This window comes from Seriola dumerili, unplaced genomic scaffold (assembly GCF_002260705.1).
Source record: "Seriola dumerili isolate Sdu_G_001 unplaced genomic scaffold, Sdu_1.0 BDQW01000018.1, whole genome shotgun sequence".
Classification (NCBI taxonomy): Eukaryota; Metazoa; Chordata; class Actinopteri; order Carangiformes; family Carangidae; genus Seriola; species Seriola dumerili.
In genome coordinates, this window is record NW_019174273.1 from 430,228 (window position 1) to 446,778 (window position 16,551).

The window sequence follows — 16,551 nt, forward strand, 5'->3', positions numbered from 1 at the left end:
AGAGAGAGAGAGAGAGAGAGAGGGTCTTTTTCAACTCTAGTGTTGCCTCCCAAATAATGAGAAGAGAGAGAGAGAGAGAGAGAGAGAGAGAGAGAGGAAGCAGAGATGAAGGGAAGCCGCCTCTCCGTGGCTTCCTCCTCCCTCCCCGTACGCACGGAGGCCCCATGCTGCTCAAGACAGATGCTGGAGGAAACAGCGAGGCATGTTGCTACTGTGGCTTGTTTCTCAATCAGAGGCTTAACTCAGCACCTAACACATACACACACAGAGTATCTTGGCACAAAGATGAAATTTGTGTGCATATACACACTTATACACACACACACACACACACACACACACATTCCGATAATATCCGTTGAGATGTGAGATTACAAACGCTAAAGCTCCACCTGTTCTTTGCCATAACAGGTGCCTGTGATAATTATTTCACCTCCCTCTGATGAGCCTGGGCTCACACTAGACAGCATGCAACTATAGCAACCAGAAAATATCATTAAACTATTGATTTGTAATTACTGCATTAGATTTCTGTTTGATCCTTTTTATCTGCGCAAATACAGTTTTCTTGCCAAAAATTAACATCGCAACATTTTAGTCTCGCTATTCTGGAGTAAACCCCCCCCCAACAGATGGTCAAGAGTCAGAGGTCACTGTTTGGCTTTGAGGTAGCAGCCGTCTTTAGGAGGGTCAATCTGTGTGCTCAATAAGCAGGAGACCTGGCGGGTGCACAAAATTGATTCAGTCCTCGATGGCGTGCTGCTAGGATCCGCACTCCCCTGGCTCCCCCCTCGTCGTGGTTATCTGTAACTGTTATCAGTGCTAATCGCATGTCAGTCTCATGCCCTCATAGACAACAGGAGTTGTGAAATCAAAGTCAGTGTGCAGAATAGGATGTAGAGAAGGTCGAGATGTTAGGCAGAGGAGATATATGTGTGTTTTAGTAATGGTAGGTGGTTATGGCATTCTACCTGCATTTGCCTCTTGGCACTAGTTCATTTACAATTGGCCTTTGCTTACTTGGCTACCTGTTGCCAGACCCTACTCTGCCTGCTCACCAGGTGAACCTTGTTTTCATCTAGCTTGGCCTGTGTTGAGTTTACTTATCCTGGTTGTTAGAGCTGTTGCACCAGCTAAAGGTAACGGTTCTCGTCTTGGTTCTTGGTTCCACAAAAGTCCTTGCACTTGAGGTGCAATTTTCTGATGGCCCAGGAACTTTTATGGTGGTGTAAATGGCTGTCTGGTTTAACATAAGCCTATCAACTGCTATGACTTGTGTAGCACGCAGTTCAGACAGCAGTCAGGAACTGATTCTTATCAGTATCTTATGCGTCTAATTGTATTTTATTCGTATAACACACAAAAAAAGAACTTGTTAAGTACTAAAGCATAAAAACACTCTGAAATAAACAGATCATCTCTCCTCAGGAGAATTTTTCAGCATTAATTCTAGCATCAGGCAGTCAGTACATTGTGAATACCATGACTGTGTCATGTGTTGTGTCATGCAAATATATGTCATACCGAGCCTTTGCTTTTTAATCCATTGATTTGCTTGAACTTCATGGCTCTTCAGAATCAGTGGGAACGCAAACACAAATAAGCTCCAGAGGCTTTAAGTTCCTGAGTTTAGTTCCTTGGGTTTCTTGACTGCTTGGTTTAAAAAAAAAAAAAAAATAGCCCATTAGTTCACTCTCTGTTGTACATACTGTACAAGCAGCTATAATGTGACTTTTTGCCATTAAGCAACATATTTCTCGCTTGCATCTCATAAATGAAATGGCTCTTGTTTCCTGTAGGATGAACAGAAATAACAAGGCCACGGCTGTCTTCCTCTCGCTGACCCGCCGTCCTACCCGCGACTCTCTGAATAGAACAAGACAAAGAAAGCCTTTGCGTTGGTGGAAGTTTGCAAAAATAATCTCTCACAGGGATCCTGCATCAAAAATAATGGCATGACCGCTTCGTTTTTCTCTCTGTGGGCTGATGTCGGCACTTACTTTTGACTTTTGGCTTTTGATAGCTCTGTCTGCGTTGATAGATGATATCACCGTTGCTGGCTGGAAGTGCACTCACAGAGGGGAATAGAATTTTTTTTTTTTTAAACTGTAGCGTTGATGATATACATTATAGGACTAAGTGTGTGTGGAGTATGATTCTGGTGCTGCCTCATTACAGCAGGATTACATGTGCATCCATCGGCGAGGGGGGCCTCAATCACTTTCCCCCTCTGCTCCTCTAATTCACAGAATGATGTAATTATCCCTTTTTCCTCTCTCTGACACCTCACACACATTCTCTCAAGCACAAAAACATTCACGCTCGCAGTCACAGGTATTTTCTCTGGCTCTCTGCCCCTCTCCGTCACACACATGCTTGCAAAGAGAGACTGAAGGCCACTCTCTGACAAAAGAGGAGCATTTTGTGCCTTTGACATGATCTCCCCTCCCCACGGTGGACGAGAGCCTACAAAGCCTGGCGGTGAATGAGGGTCAGCTGCAGCCTGGCCCCTGGGAGCCTCCCGTCGAGCCTTTTAATGAATGTCATTTTCTTGCATTAACCACCCTGATTGTTGGATAATGGCCTCCCAACAATAACATTTAACCAATTCCCCTGTCTTTTGGGCTGGCTCATTTGGGCCACAGCAGGGGGTGGTAATTGATTGTGTAATTCCAATCAGAGCTGTAAACAGATTGGAGGTTCCTTCAGAGCCACACAACATACAGACATATATCCATACACTCTCCCTTGCAACAGATTATATCAAGGATTCTTGCAAAATAACCTCCTTTCCTAAAAGGAAACAGACACAGAGAGAGAGAGAGAGGGAGAGAGAGAGAGAGAGAGAGAGAGAAAGAAACTTACTTTATTCTTTATTTTCAGTTCAAAATAACAAAAAACCATGTGGCTTCTTCATGACCCCATCTCTGCTGTGTGCTAACACGTTCCACTGCCTTTTCTGTTACCTCACCCCCCCCCCACCCCCCCTCTTCCCTCTCTCCGCTCTTCTTTTTTCTCACATTGATTGTAATCCTCTCTCATCGTCTGCAGCAGAGATCCAGAGACTTAGGAGCCGGCTGAGGAGGAGGTGAGGGGGTTAACTGCACTCGCCAATTTAGATTTACCGTGAGACAAACACTGGTTGGGGTGCCGGTGGGGGTGGGGGGGGGGGGTATAGGGGGGGTGTGGGGACATGTTGTCTCCATGGAGATAAGGGGCAGCGGCACATTGTGCGTGTGCAAGTGTGAGTGCACATGCTCAGGCTCTCATTTTTAGACAATTCAACTAATTGTCACCAGCGAGCTATTTATTTACTAATTGGTGTTCACAAAGAATACCGTAGTGTTATGTGCGTGTGAAACCTACACACAAACACATTTACAACCTACACAGTCTCCTTGTGTATATGATGCTGCAGTTTAACCAAGACCTGCAAGTGTCATGTGAGGGCTGTAAGCCTCGGTATCTGGTCTGAGATCAGGGCCTGCTTCTGTCACTGCCGCTGAAATAAAACCACAGCTGACAAATGATATACAAGAGACGGATCCGACCTGCGGTAGCTTTGCTCTTCATATATCATCTTTGTGATAGAAAAAAGTTAAAGACTTACTCCTTTTCCTTGTATTCCCTAGAATAACATTTAGCAACATAAGGAACGGGAGGTGTGAGTCATATCAGTCTATTGAGGCTTTTTCTCCTTCTGAATGAAAAGCGCTTGTTCTTTTACTATTTTCACCTAACTCCTCCCCCGTTTTTTCTGATGTGGCAAGAAAAGTCCCCTCATGTGCTGATGGGTTTATGTGGTGTCATGGTAACCAAATTGTCTGGTTTAATTTTGCACTGTGAGTTTTATAGATTTCATAGATTTTCTTTCTTGCCAGTGTCGTGCATGTCTTCCATCTACAATTGCAAAATCCCGCGGCTGACCTCTCGACACGTTTTCAGTCAGTGTTGGCGCCTACTAAGCATCTGGGTCTCTTGCATCCATTTTATCAGCATGTTTTCATTGATTTGATTGACATTATGACATATGTGCACATTGAAATCAGTCGTTTAAATCGTGTCGAAAACAATAGGTGTCTAAAAAAGAACTCACTTTTCAACCACATGTCACTCTGGTTTTACCCTGCTAATCAATACTATGCATGTTCTCTCTCTCAAATCTGGCACCACCTGGGGATTACCTCTATCTCTTACACAATGCAACATTCAAACAGACATTTGTATTGTCCAGCCTCATCCCGCCAAAGTTAACCATCAAGATTCCCCACAGATGGTTTTCTGGGTAATGGTTAAAGTTAGGATATCAGCAGAAACAAGAGACAATCCTCAACTTCTCCTCACCCCTCTATTCAAAGATGATTATATTATTTCACCATGCCTCAAAGACTTGATGCGAGCGTAAAGATTTATACCGGCACCCAATCTCCAGACGCTTAGGCCTAGTTGGATCTGGGTTCATTTCAGCCTCTGCCTCCCTCCGTCTTTCTGCTGACTCAGTTCAATCCGAGCAGGGTGAGTAAATCTAATATAAAGGCGTTATTGATTTGCAGGTCCTTAATCACTTTGATTTGGCCCAGTTTTCACTGACCCCCACTGCAGCTATGAGTTCCCCAGGGGTGGGCCTTCAGCATCGCGGATGGGCAGACACTCAGAGGCAAATGCAATTTTTCTCCGATGCCAAAGAGATTTAGAAATCCCATCATCAATCATCTCATCACTAATGTTTATACATGTGGTGTGGCGATCGATAGGGTTTTTTTTTTATTTTTTATTATTATTCGGCTCATCACTGTGCAGAAGAACCTTATGCATTTGTGTGGTGTATGTGTGCACGACCCAAATGACTAGTGTATGGAAACTTCATAACTCCTGAACCACTTTTTATTTATTAAATCTCTTCTGAGTTTGAAAGTTTTGACTTTAGAAACTGGTCAGTCTAAGAAGTTGAAAAACTACATGACCATATCAAAACCATACACACAGTTTGAACATGTCATTACGAACCATGGGCATCAAGTATGTGTGTGTGTGTGTGTGTGTGTGTGAGACAGCTGCTCAGACAAGGGCCGAATTGTGATTGGTAGATGACTGGGAAGGAGCATCTCCACAGCGGCAGGTCTTGTGGTTTGGTCCAGGTATGCAGTGGTTAGTACCCACCAACAGTGGTCCAAGGAAGGACAACTGGGTCAGAGTGCCCATGCTGACCCCTACATGAGCATCAGAACTGCACCATAGAGCAATAGAAGAAGGTGGCCTGGTCTGATCAATCATGTTTTCTTTTACATCATGGAGTCCATGGTTTTATTGCTGAGGCTGATCCGTGTATGTAGTATGTATTTTTCTTTTTAACTTTGGACTTTTCCTTCAAAAGGCATAGAGAGCAGTTATGCAACATGTCTTGTTTGCTCCAAAATCAAGATTTCGCCTAAATTAAAAAGAACAGCTCCAGAACAAAAGTGCACAAATGTATGTGGCGAGCAGCGTCTACATTTTAGCCATATGGTTTATTTTACACATGGAGATTTCACCTGAGAGTAACATTCACATTACATTAGACCGAGTTTGTTCAAAAGAAACGTTTAAGGCATGTGCTCAAAACACATATATGCTTAGTGTGTCTCAGCACAGTGTCCACACGTGACTCTGAGAACAATTAATCTAATAGATATGTGCTGCTATGTAGCAGATATCATGAACCAACTGTGTCACTTGGTAAACAATGCTAATTAAGAGAGACAGTGGGATTGCCTCGGTGACCCCTCTCCCCCATCCGCGTTTGTTTGTTTTTATTGTTCATGCTAATTAGGCTTAATCCCCTGTTCTCTTGCTGTGGACTCTGACCGGCGTCGGGTGTCCACGCCGCAGCCAATCAGCTGCAGCGATACTGTGGGGTTGACATGTAGAGGAGGGAGTAGGGTGGGTACGTGAAGAAGGGAGGGGCAGTGAAGCTTATAGCTGGACTTGTGTGTGTGTGTGTGTGTGTGGGTGGGTGGGTGTGGAGAGGGTGGGGGCTATCATGTCGGGTGCGGCCCCTGGCAGCCATTGTCTTGCAGTACAATGATACGGCTCACAAGTGAGCAGTGGGCCAATAATGAGAAGGAGGCCCCACTGAACAGCGTGTCCCTGCCAATTGTTCTGCCGCCACAGTGGGAGAATGGAGCTGTCCACACACACACACACACACACACACACACACACACACACTACACAGCCATACTCCTAACACCTTCCTTGCAGTATGCCTACTCCCACTCTCCTCTCCACACACAAGCAGAAGACACACACACACACACATACACACACTCCCTCCATCTCATATCTCTGACATGGGGAGTGTGTTCACTAATGGCTAATTAAAACAAGACTATTAATGAATGGCCGAGCAGAAGACATGATAAGAAAACTTAGAGTAGTGAATTAACACATCCTTAACGTGTCATCCCAGCCAGCCCTGTGTGTGTGTGTGTGTGTGTGTGTGTGTGTGTGTGTGTGTGTTTCACACATACATATTCTAGACAATGAAATACATATAAAAACACATATAAAAACAGGTGTGCAGCTCCTTGAAACACAGGGTATACTGTGTGGAATATTAAGCTAAATACGTCAGTAGATATAGTTATAAAATACCAAAACTCACGTAACTGTAACTGTGTTCATTTGTGTAGAGGTAGCGAGTTCCTTTTACATGCATGAATGCCATTATTAAGTCACCTAAAGCCTGATGATGCATATCTGTGTGAAGAAACTTTACAACTACTCTTATAAGTATACAAACAGTTATTTAGAAAAAAAATTAACCCGTTGCTCTTAATATAATACTTACTAATGTCTTAGTTTTACCTACCTTACATGAAGTTAACTGTTGTATAGAAAAAAGAACTGGCGGTTAATCACAATAAATTCAACTGGGAAAGAGAAAAGGAACTTTATTGTGACGTTTATTCAAACTGGGACCTCCTGCTGGAGTTCACGCAGCCACTGAAAATCTACCTTAGAAGCTGGATCACATTTTGTTTTCAAAATGTTTCTGTCCGAGGACAGACGTGTGAAATGTTGAGGAAAACCAGGTTTTTATCATCATGATTACTTCGACTTCCTTGACACTGTTTAATGAAACAGGTCCTTAAAACTCATCATGTCTTTATGTCTCAAAGCCTGTGGCCTAGAGACTGTGTTAATGAGTCTGAAGGTAGCCAGACTACATTAGAGTGTGAGCAAAGCCTTCGGAATATATTTGCGGAGGTAAAAGCGTGACAGTAATGGATCACTGTATGTTTTAGGACAATCTCTCTAGCCCCCCCCCCCCCCCCCCCCCCCCCCCCCCCCCCCCACTCCCTCAGCCTCGAGGGCTGCCACGCTGCGAGGACTGGGGTGAGCTTGATGGGGCATGATGGGTCGCGGTGTGCAGCCAGAGGTCACCAGAAGCCATTACTAGGGGCAGGAAGTGGAATTATGCACGACTACCTGTGGGTTCGTACCCGTGGCTCGGCAGCGGTCAGCGGGGGTCACTCATGCCTCGGTTGCTGCCCAGTGAGTCGTGTCTGCTGGTGACGCTGGTGGCGATGGCGGTTTAGATGAATCCGGATTGTGTCTGTGTGCCCCTTGTAAAGGAATAAGCGTTGTGTGTGTTTTTTTTTTTTCCCACACTGTGTGTCAGTGTTTATTAAGAGGAAATGCACATTAACGAGTCTGTCACCTCCGGGATTTAAAAGCTTTCCTCTTTCTTTTTTTTTTGGGTGGAATTGAGAGTGTTCCAGTTGAAAGAGCGGCACATTTCTGCTGCCTGTGAGTGACACTCGGGGAGAAACTGGTGACTTCTCCTCATATTGAGGCTGGCAGCAGGCGGTGCTTCTCCCTTCTCAAAGCTGCTGTGTTGCACCGTCGAAGTACAGCTCCTCCTTGCCGCTGTGTGAGATTCTGATGGGGGAGAAACGGCGGAGAGGGAAAGCAGAGTTCCTTCTTTTTTGTGAGAGCTCAGCAGATTTAGAGGGCATGCAAGGTAGTTCTCAGAGCAGAAACCCTGCTGCAGAGTACACACACACACACACACACACACTCATACACACATCAACATACACACACCGGCTCTTTCTGTTCTCACTGCCACACTCGTTTCCACACACACACACACACAAACTGTCATTTTCACACAAAAAAGCAGAAGCGATGTGCAAGGGGAGGTGAGAGACCGGGGTCAGAGATTGGGGGAGATGTGGAGGAGCGGGGGAGGATAGAGTGAGAAAAAAGTGCTGAACAGATGAGAGGAAGATGTGTAATGATTAGCTACCAAGCCAGGCAACCATAAAGCTCCAAACTACCAGGAGGTGGTTTGAAGCTTTACGGTTGCCTTCGTGCTCTGTCAGCTTAACCCCTCTGAACGACGACTTCCTCGCCTGTGGCTCTGTGACCAGCGGAGGGCAAACTCACAGACAGAAGAAAAGAAAAAAAAACTGCTCTCACACTTAAACAAAGAATGTGTAACATTTCCAAACATAGATTCATCATTGTCAAATGGATGATGATACCTTAAGGGAATGAGACCAAGGCTGATGCGAATCAAAGCCTCTTTTTCCTGCTGTATTGCCATTGTTTCCCCAATCTAAAGCTAATTTGCAGTGCATTAAAACATGGGTTCATATTTTTGTAGTTTTGGCCTTGATTTCTATAGTTAATTACTGAAATCTGGGAATGCAGTGGCAGCGCTAAAAGGAATCCAGACTGGGCAAAAAAACACAAGCAGTCAGCCAAAATTACAAAAAGAGACCCAGGATGGAAGAAACCCGAACCATCCTTTCATGAAATGGTGTTATTATTCTTTAATTTGATGTATTTCTTGTTGAAATTGGTCACTTGGGGATTGATCCAAAGTGTAAACTAATAGAGTACGGGTATAAAGGCAGTTTAGTTTGATGGGATTGATGAAAAGGTTGGATTTAAAAACAAAAAACGATCTGAAAAGGTTGAATTCCTGCACACTCACTGTCAGTACTTTGACTTTGAGATCCAAGTCTTCCATCATCAGGTGTCAAACCAACAACATCTTTATAGTAAAGCCACAGGTTGTAAGAACCAATTACAAGACAAGTCGCCACATCAATGCACCTCTCTTACGGGTTTCATCGGTTACATCACCACTGAAGAAGCACTGTTTTCCATTGGATTTTTAAGACCACATTCACAAATCCCTTTGTGTCATTGACCGATATGGCCGTGCTTAAATCCTTCCTTTTTCTGTCGTTTTTCAAAAGCCTTAGTCATCAGTTCTCTAGAAACAATGTTCTGTTTTCCCTCCAAATCTGACCTGAGAGCAAACACTGTAAAACATATAACTTGTTGCTCTCCTTTGTTTGCAGCAGTTATACTAATATCATACAGCTCATTAATCAGTCATACAGTTTGCACTTTTAAACACACTCAGTCACTCTTCCTCATCGCACATATAGTCCTGTGACTCACACAATCTGCCAAGTACACACACACACACACACACGTACAAATCTACGCACGCACAGTTTGTCACACTTTCAGTGTTGACACCTTACATCCCAACAACACACACACACACACACACACACACACCAGCACCAACAGATTGGCCAGAGATTGACGTGCACTTCTTCTTGATCAGTAAAGCTGATGGATTTAGGTGGCTCTCTCCCCCGTGGTCGCTTTGTGCGGTTCAGCCTCAGCAGTACTAGCCGACTGGCTGCTATTCAGAGGTCAAAGGTCGGCCTGTCTGTCTGTGCTGTATTCAGTAATCTCCCTTTCCTCGCCGCACCTTCCTTCCTCATATGAAATCACTCTTGACACACCTGGAGCACTGAAGCAGCCTCATCCATATTTTATCCCGCCGCCGTTTTTTTTTTAATACTGCAGCAATTTTTAGGGTGGCAAACTGATATATTTATTAACTGACCCACGCAGTAGCTGCACACGCCATCGGGGGTAGAGGAATAATCGGGTTTGTTCGGGGAAATAAAATGAAAAGGAGCTGTGACAAGTTTATGAAGTAAGCACAATGGCCCTTCATTACTCTCCCAACCCCCCTCCGGCGTTTTTCCGATGCCAGGCTGCACAGCTCTGTGACTACCGGCGTAGCGGCGCTCAGCAGGGTGAAGTGAGGGAATTGTCAGGGAGAATCTTCCTCGTGCTATAACTTAGCCCTTAAAGGCCTATTATTCCTGAAGAGGCCTGTGCTGAAACCAGTTTACTGTCACAGCTCAGGGAAGGAGGCCCCCTTTCTTTCAGGTGGCAGGGGGGGGAAATGTTTGCGGACGAGGTAAATAATTCAAAAGGTTGCTTTATCATGCAGGTGCCTCATTGTCATTCACCTGTTCTTAGGCTTTTTTTTTTTTAGTTTCTTCTCCATACAAATACTCAAACAGCCAGAGATGATGAGTACAGTTTGCCCCTTTTTAACCACAATTTAGCAGATTGAAGCCCCTTAACCATATGCAGAGAGGCGGGGGTTAAGTAGGGAAAAAACTGGAAAAATACCCTCTTGTGTGGTGTGTATTTGGTGTGTGAGAATACACACTTTTGGGAGTTTTCTGTGGGCTTTTTTTGGGGTTATTTGACCATGCTAACTTTCAGGTACTTTCCCCCTCTGCAGCAGTTTGTAAATGTTAAGAAATATATTGCTACCAAAAATAATTCTGAAAGCAGCTTGATGGCCGCTTTTTTCTTGTGGTAGTGTGGGTAGTTTTTTGCAAAGTTAAAGCCTGATTGACCTCTGTGACTAAAAGAGCATGTAAAAGTGGAAATGTATCTGCATTTTATGATCCGTAAAAGGCCACATGGATCAGTTAATCTGCAACTAAATGGTGATTTTTAACCAAGCTTTCCTTCAGCCATGTCTTGAGCTCTCATTTCCTCCCTCGTTTCCTGTATTTCCTCTCTGCTTTCCATTCTACCCACGGCCGCCCTTTACTATCCCTTCATGTGTCCCCACCTCTTTCTTTCTACTCTTTCTCTTTCTGTCTCCGTGGGGAAATACAGACAAATTAAAAATCTATAATCATTCATTAAAAACAGTTTCACACACTGTGAAGTATACTATTTAACAGGCCGACCCTTCAAAGAGGGACCTCAGGCAACCTTACAAGTCTTTTGAATCTTTTTTATGCCTGTTTGTTGTTTGCACTTGATTCACTTGCCTCTGTAATTATTCCATCAGTAATTTCTTTTCTTCCTGCTTAGTCTTTGTCATATTTTGTCTTAACTATTACATAAGTGATGCCATATTAATCGGATGTTGGTTTCATCCTACTCGCTTGTGAATTATGCATCTGTTTTTTATTGCATATGTGATACAAGCGGAGTCAAACTAATCTTAACTGACGCGACCCTACACCACATGTGGTATTTTTTGTTTTTAATCTTATTCCTGTCGTTGCCAGTTGAAACATTTATTTTAATTAGAATCAAACTGGCATGAGTTCAGACTCCAGAGAGTGCAGTAGTCGGGATGAGAGTCCCCACCTCCAAACGTCATGGTAGACCCTGGGCAGAAAACTGTGGATTGCCCCCTTTTGGGTTGTGAACATGTTGCTGCCCTAAATGAATTAGGACACCAACGTGTGGAGCTGTTCCAGTCATATCCAACTAGGAGAAGACCTCATTGCAGACCAAATGATGCTGGTGAGAGGTTATTTATCCCAATCTGACCTGGGAGCACCTTGGGATCCCCCTAGGACCGAGCAAGGGAGTAGGGTGTCTTGACTGATTAGCTTTGCTTAGCCTGCTACCGCCGTGACCCCCACAATCTGGATAGGTGGCAGAAAATGGATGGTGTGATGCACATTATAACTAACAGATTTCCCCGGATAGTCAGTTTAGCACAAACAAAAGCTTGATCTGTTGTTGCTTGCGTAGTACTTGTTTATAGTACATCAGGAAGTCAAACTCTATTGTACATTTCTCAGTGGAAGTCCACAACAGAACAGCACTTTGGTCAATGTAAGGTCAAAGGAGTAACTCTAAGGGATTGGATCCATTTACTTTCTAACTCTTTGTCGAGCTGCACTGTCCTTTCTCCAGTCAGATGGAGATGTGAACTACGGTGAGTGTGTGCTGTCTGCTTGACTTACTGCTCACACCATGTGCGTCTTCCTCTAAAAAAAGGGGTTTTGTGTGAACTGCTTTAGGTCCAGGCCTAGTGTGTGAGGCGTTGTGCATAGGTCGAATGTGCGCACAAAATTTATGAAGGCGCACGTCGGTCTTTGTGCGTCCCGAGCGGCGGGAGATGGAGAGAGAGCTCCCGCCTCTCGGAACAGCTTCTCATAAATTGCCTTATAAATTCTGTGTGTCCTCTTCTCTATCTTCTCTATCAGGGCTCTGGCCTATATTTGTACTTTGGCCACTCTTAGTCGAGTCTCAATGAAGAAGATATCCGCTTTTTTTAAGTTTCTGGCCAAATTTTGTCAAGATCTGCCCTTTGGCTGTTACTCTTTCACTGACCCGCCGAACACCCAGACAACCTCTGACTCCACCCTCTCGCACTACAAGTTCCGACCCAGGGCATAGTTTTCACTTGAGCGAATCACACTGACATGCTGTGGGCATAAAATAGCCACAGTGCAACGGAGTCCATCTGCAGGCACACTTAAAACTTTGAGAGTGATATTTCCTATAAGAAAAGTGAGTCGACATGGGAGAGTGAGACCAACTGGTCCGTGAGAGAGGCAGGAACACGGTGCCAAGCTGAAGTCTCGATCTGAAGGGGAAAACCAATCATCAAAATATGAAACGTGGCATCTAAAAAAAAGTTTTAGGTAACTAGGGCAAAGGGTCAAACATTAAAATTCAATATGTGCATATACTCGCACATTGAGGGGAGCATTTTGTGTCCCCAGATCAAGCCTCTGCACTGTGATCCAGACTGAAAGCAAACAATGCTTTAAAGTTTGAATGCATGCCAACAAAGAGAAGAAGGCAAACAAGAGAGAAATGGACGGAAACGTCTCTCTTGGCAGATAAAACTGCGGCGAGTGAAAGCCAATCACCCTCAAGAAGAGCTCTTGTCCAAGCGCCTGTGATTTTCTCTCCTGATCATATGGTTAAAGTTACAGCCAGAGAAATATCCACTGTGTATTTGTGACGAATGGCATTTTACAAAGATTCCACGAAAGAAAAATGCACCAGGAAGAGCAACAGTAATGCTGGTTCACCATTTCAAGTCTCAACGTTGTGTTTTTATCTCTAACTATTAATGAAAGGTATTAAATGAAGCCACTGAAGCTCACCGTGGGTCAGGAAGAAGGCTTTTGTCCTCAAATAATCCTGCAACAGACCATATCAATCACCACTCATTCAGCTTTTCCCGATAGAACTAATCATAATGGCTGTGACGTTTCTGTGGCTGTTTTCTTTGAGGTCATTAAAGCGCTTGTCATCGTGCCAGCAGAATGTGACAGTTTGTAGTAAGATCCGGAAGAGACAGGGGTTCACTTGCCAGATTGTCATGCTTTTGATTTTCCCGAAGGATTTCAGGATTTATAGAGAAAATCAGTAGTGTGTCTTAAGCTGGGCAGACACTGTGCGTGCGGATTAAACTAGATCTTGACCCCAAATTGGACGCCCTTAACTAATTTTAGAATTGGACTGAATTTCTGCATCATTTTTTTTTTAGTTTTTTTTCTTGATTTATTAAAAACTAAAGTTCTGTTGTAAATCTGCCGTTGAAACCCTTAGTAGAGCTTCTGGCTCGGTCTATAAAACATCTCAGATTTTGTTTCCGTAGCTTCTGTAGTGTTTAAGACGCATATCATATTTTTTCTTTTAATGACTCCCCAGTGACTTAAATTTATTTCATCATAAATGTACAACGTAGCAGAGGGGACTCATTCTTACTCTCCATCTTGCTGTTTTTGCTCACTCGTCAGTCACCTCGTCACTCTGCCAAATGTCTTTCTTCAGTTTCACTTCTTTCACAAATCTCCCAGTTCTCAACCACACCTGAAGGTGACACACCTGTTTAAAATTCTCTGCAAACCGCGGCTGATGTTGAAGTGTCGACTCTGTTGGCAGGGGAGCGCCAGGACCAAAAGGGGATTGTGATGAATCTATTGCCTTTTTTTTGCCGCCATCCTAATCAGTAGGCATTGATTAATTGGATTAACCCGAAATGATCTTAATCACTGATCAATTTCCATTAGACATCCTTAAATACGCCTTAATGGGATTGGAGGAGTGTCAGGTGCATGCGTCTGAACAGTTGTGTTTATACGTGTGTGCGTGTGCATAGTGTGTTCATTTATATCAGCGTACGATATGTGAGTATTTTTTGTGGACACCTCCGTAAAATTGTTGTACATGTTGCCCAAAATCATGGGCATTAATATGCAGCTGCAACAGCCTCCGCTCTTCTGGAAAGGCTTTGTACAAAAGCCTCAAGAGCATTACTGAGCTCAGCCAATGATGTCAGGTCTGGCTGGTCTGGCTCGCAGGCAGCATTCCAGTTCATCCCAAAAGGTGCTGGATGGGGATAAGGTCAGGACTCTGTGCAGGCCAGTGAACTTCTCCCCACACCAAGCTTGGAAAATGGCCCCCCTTCAAGGACCTTACTCTGTGGAACAAAAAATGTGTGTTGGGACACTAAAGTGCTCACTCTGTTATCATAAAGACGCAGCATCTGGGGCGACGCTGGGAAGACATCAGAAGGCCTTATGTCTTCTCTCACCTGTTTTTTTTGTGGCCCACACTCTTCTTCTGTGTACAACTGGGATGATGCTGATTCATTTCCTTTGACTGAATTTCCACCAAATGAATCACACCTGTGGTGCAGTGTTAACCACACACTCATCCTCTTTCTCCAGACTGGAAAGGAAAAAGACTGACCACCAGGTGTTGATGATCGGTCTCAGGTTTGCTTTCATTCAGAAAGCCATGTTTACATATGTAAACGTTTGTCGGCGCAGTGTTGTGCATGAACGTGTTCAATGAACGGCGTGTGTTTTCATGTGTATGAACTGAACTTTGAACTGGTTCTTTGTAAGTGTGAACTGGCACAACACTGTGTTGGTGTTCTCAGAAGGAATAAGAAAGTTTGCCCTTGGCTCTTCCTTCACGATCAGCTCTCGGAAAGGAGACAAATTTTCATTGAAGTAAAGCGTCATTTTGTTTGTATTTTCTCTCGAAACACATGAAAACAAGAGGATATCCAGTGTCTCTCCTCCACCTCGTCTCTCCCCTCCTCTTTTCTCTCTCCCACTGTCTCTCCTCCCACCCTCCCTCCCTGCCAGCTACTCTGTGATCCCACCGTCTCCCTCTGTTGTTGTTCTAAACAAGCAGCAGGGGGTTGTGGGTAGAGGCCTACACTCACGCTGGGTGTGTGAGTCACCGTAGGGGGTCATGGGAGAGGAGGACGGCGTGGAGGGTGGGAGCGGCGAGACTTCACTGTGTCAGTCCCCCTCTCTGGCTCTCTTCCTTCCTCTCTGTCTCTCTCTGTCTCTCTCTCTCTCTTTCTATCAGCCAGGGGTCACCCGCTCAGCAGAGGAGAGCGGGCCGGGTTGGCTGACTCATTTGCAGATGTCAGATACACACACAAGACGTTAGACTTTTTTTTTATGTAAGAGATGTACATAAGAGGCAGATTCACATCTGGCCATGCGGTCTAGTGTCGCTTCACAGACACTCTGAATAAAACGCCCTTTTAATTTATAGGTTTAATTGCACATATATACACATTACGCCAAATGTAATCGGCCTGGAGCACACATTCATCAACAAAGACACTCAAGCATAAAATAAAGCAATGGATGTCAACACACACACACAGAAGAAAACCATAAAGCACCGTAAAAAGCACACACACACATAAATCTTCAACCTTGAAGCACTCGAGCATAAAAAATCCTGCTCTACAATGTATCAAGAGAAAAAAATCACGTGCCATAACCCATAAACATGTAAACAAACACCCACACAAGCAGCAATATAAGTAAACAAAGGGATACATACTTTATATATGTATATATATATTTAAGTATTACGTGTTCTCATGCAACAGAAGTGTGTTTTCACTTGATGAATACACAACGCCTACAAATCTGGAAGTTTATCGGCAGGGAAAGATGTTCAGTGATGGAAGTGGCGGTCAGAAAACAGGAGCCTGAATCTTGAGGAGGGGCCAGTGGGGGGGGGGGGGTGAACTTAATTCACACCACATGGATGGAGATGTATAGTTGTATCAGAGCTTTCTGTGTACAAGCGGTGAGGAAATGCGTGGCGGGGATAACCGTTGTACACAGCTGTACGGTCCACATCTCTGGTGGAATACTTAGCCAGGGGATTATGGGGCCGCCTCCATTTGCATAACTCCATTAAGGCATCTTTCACTCCCTCTCTCTCCTTCTCTATCTCTATCTCGCTCGCTCGCACAGAGACACCTGCGTAGGGAAAGCTATAAAGACGTTTTTTTTTCCCTGTAGAAAGCAGAATTGCATTTTCTTTCACATTTTAAGGAAGACGTAATCCACGGTACAGCTGTGAAAATTGTGCAGTGATACAGAGGGAGAAGCAAAGACTTTGTGAAGAAGAAAAAAA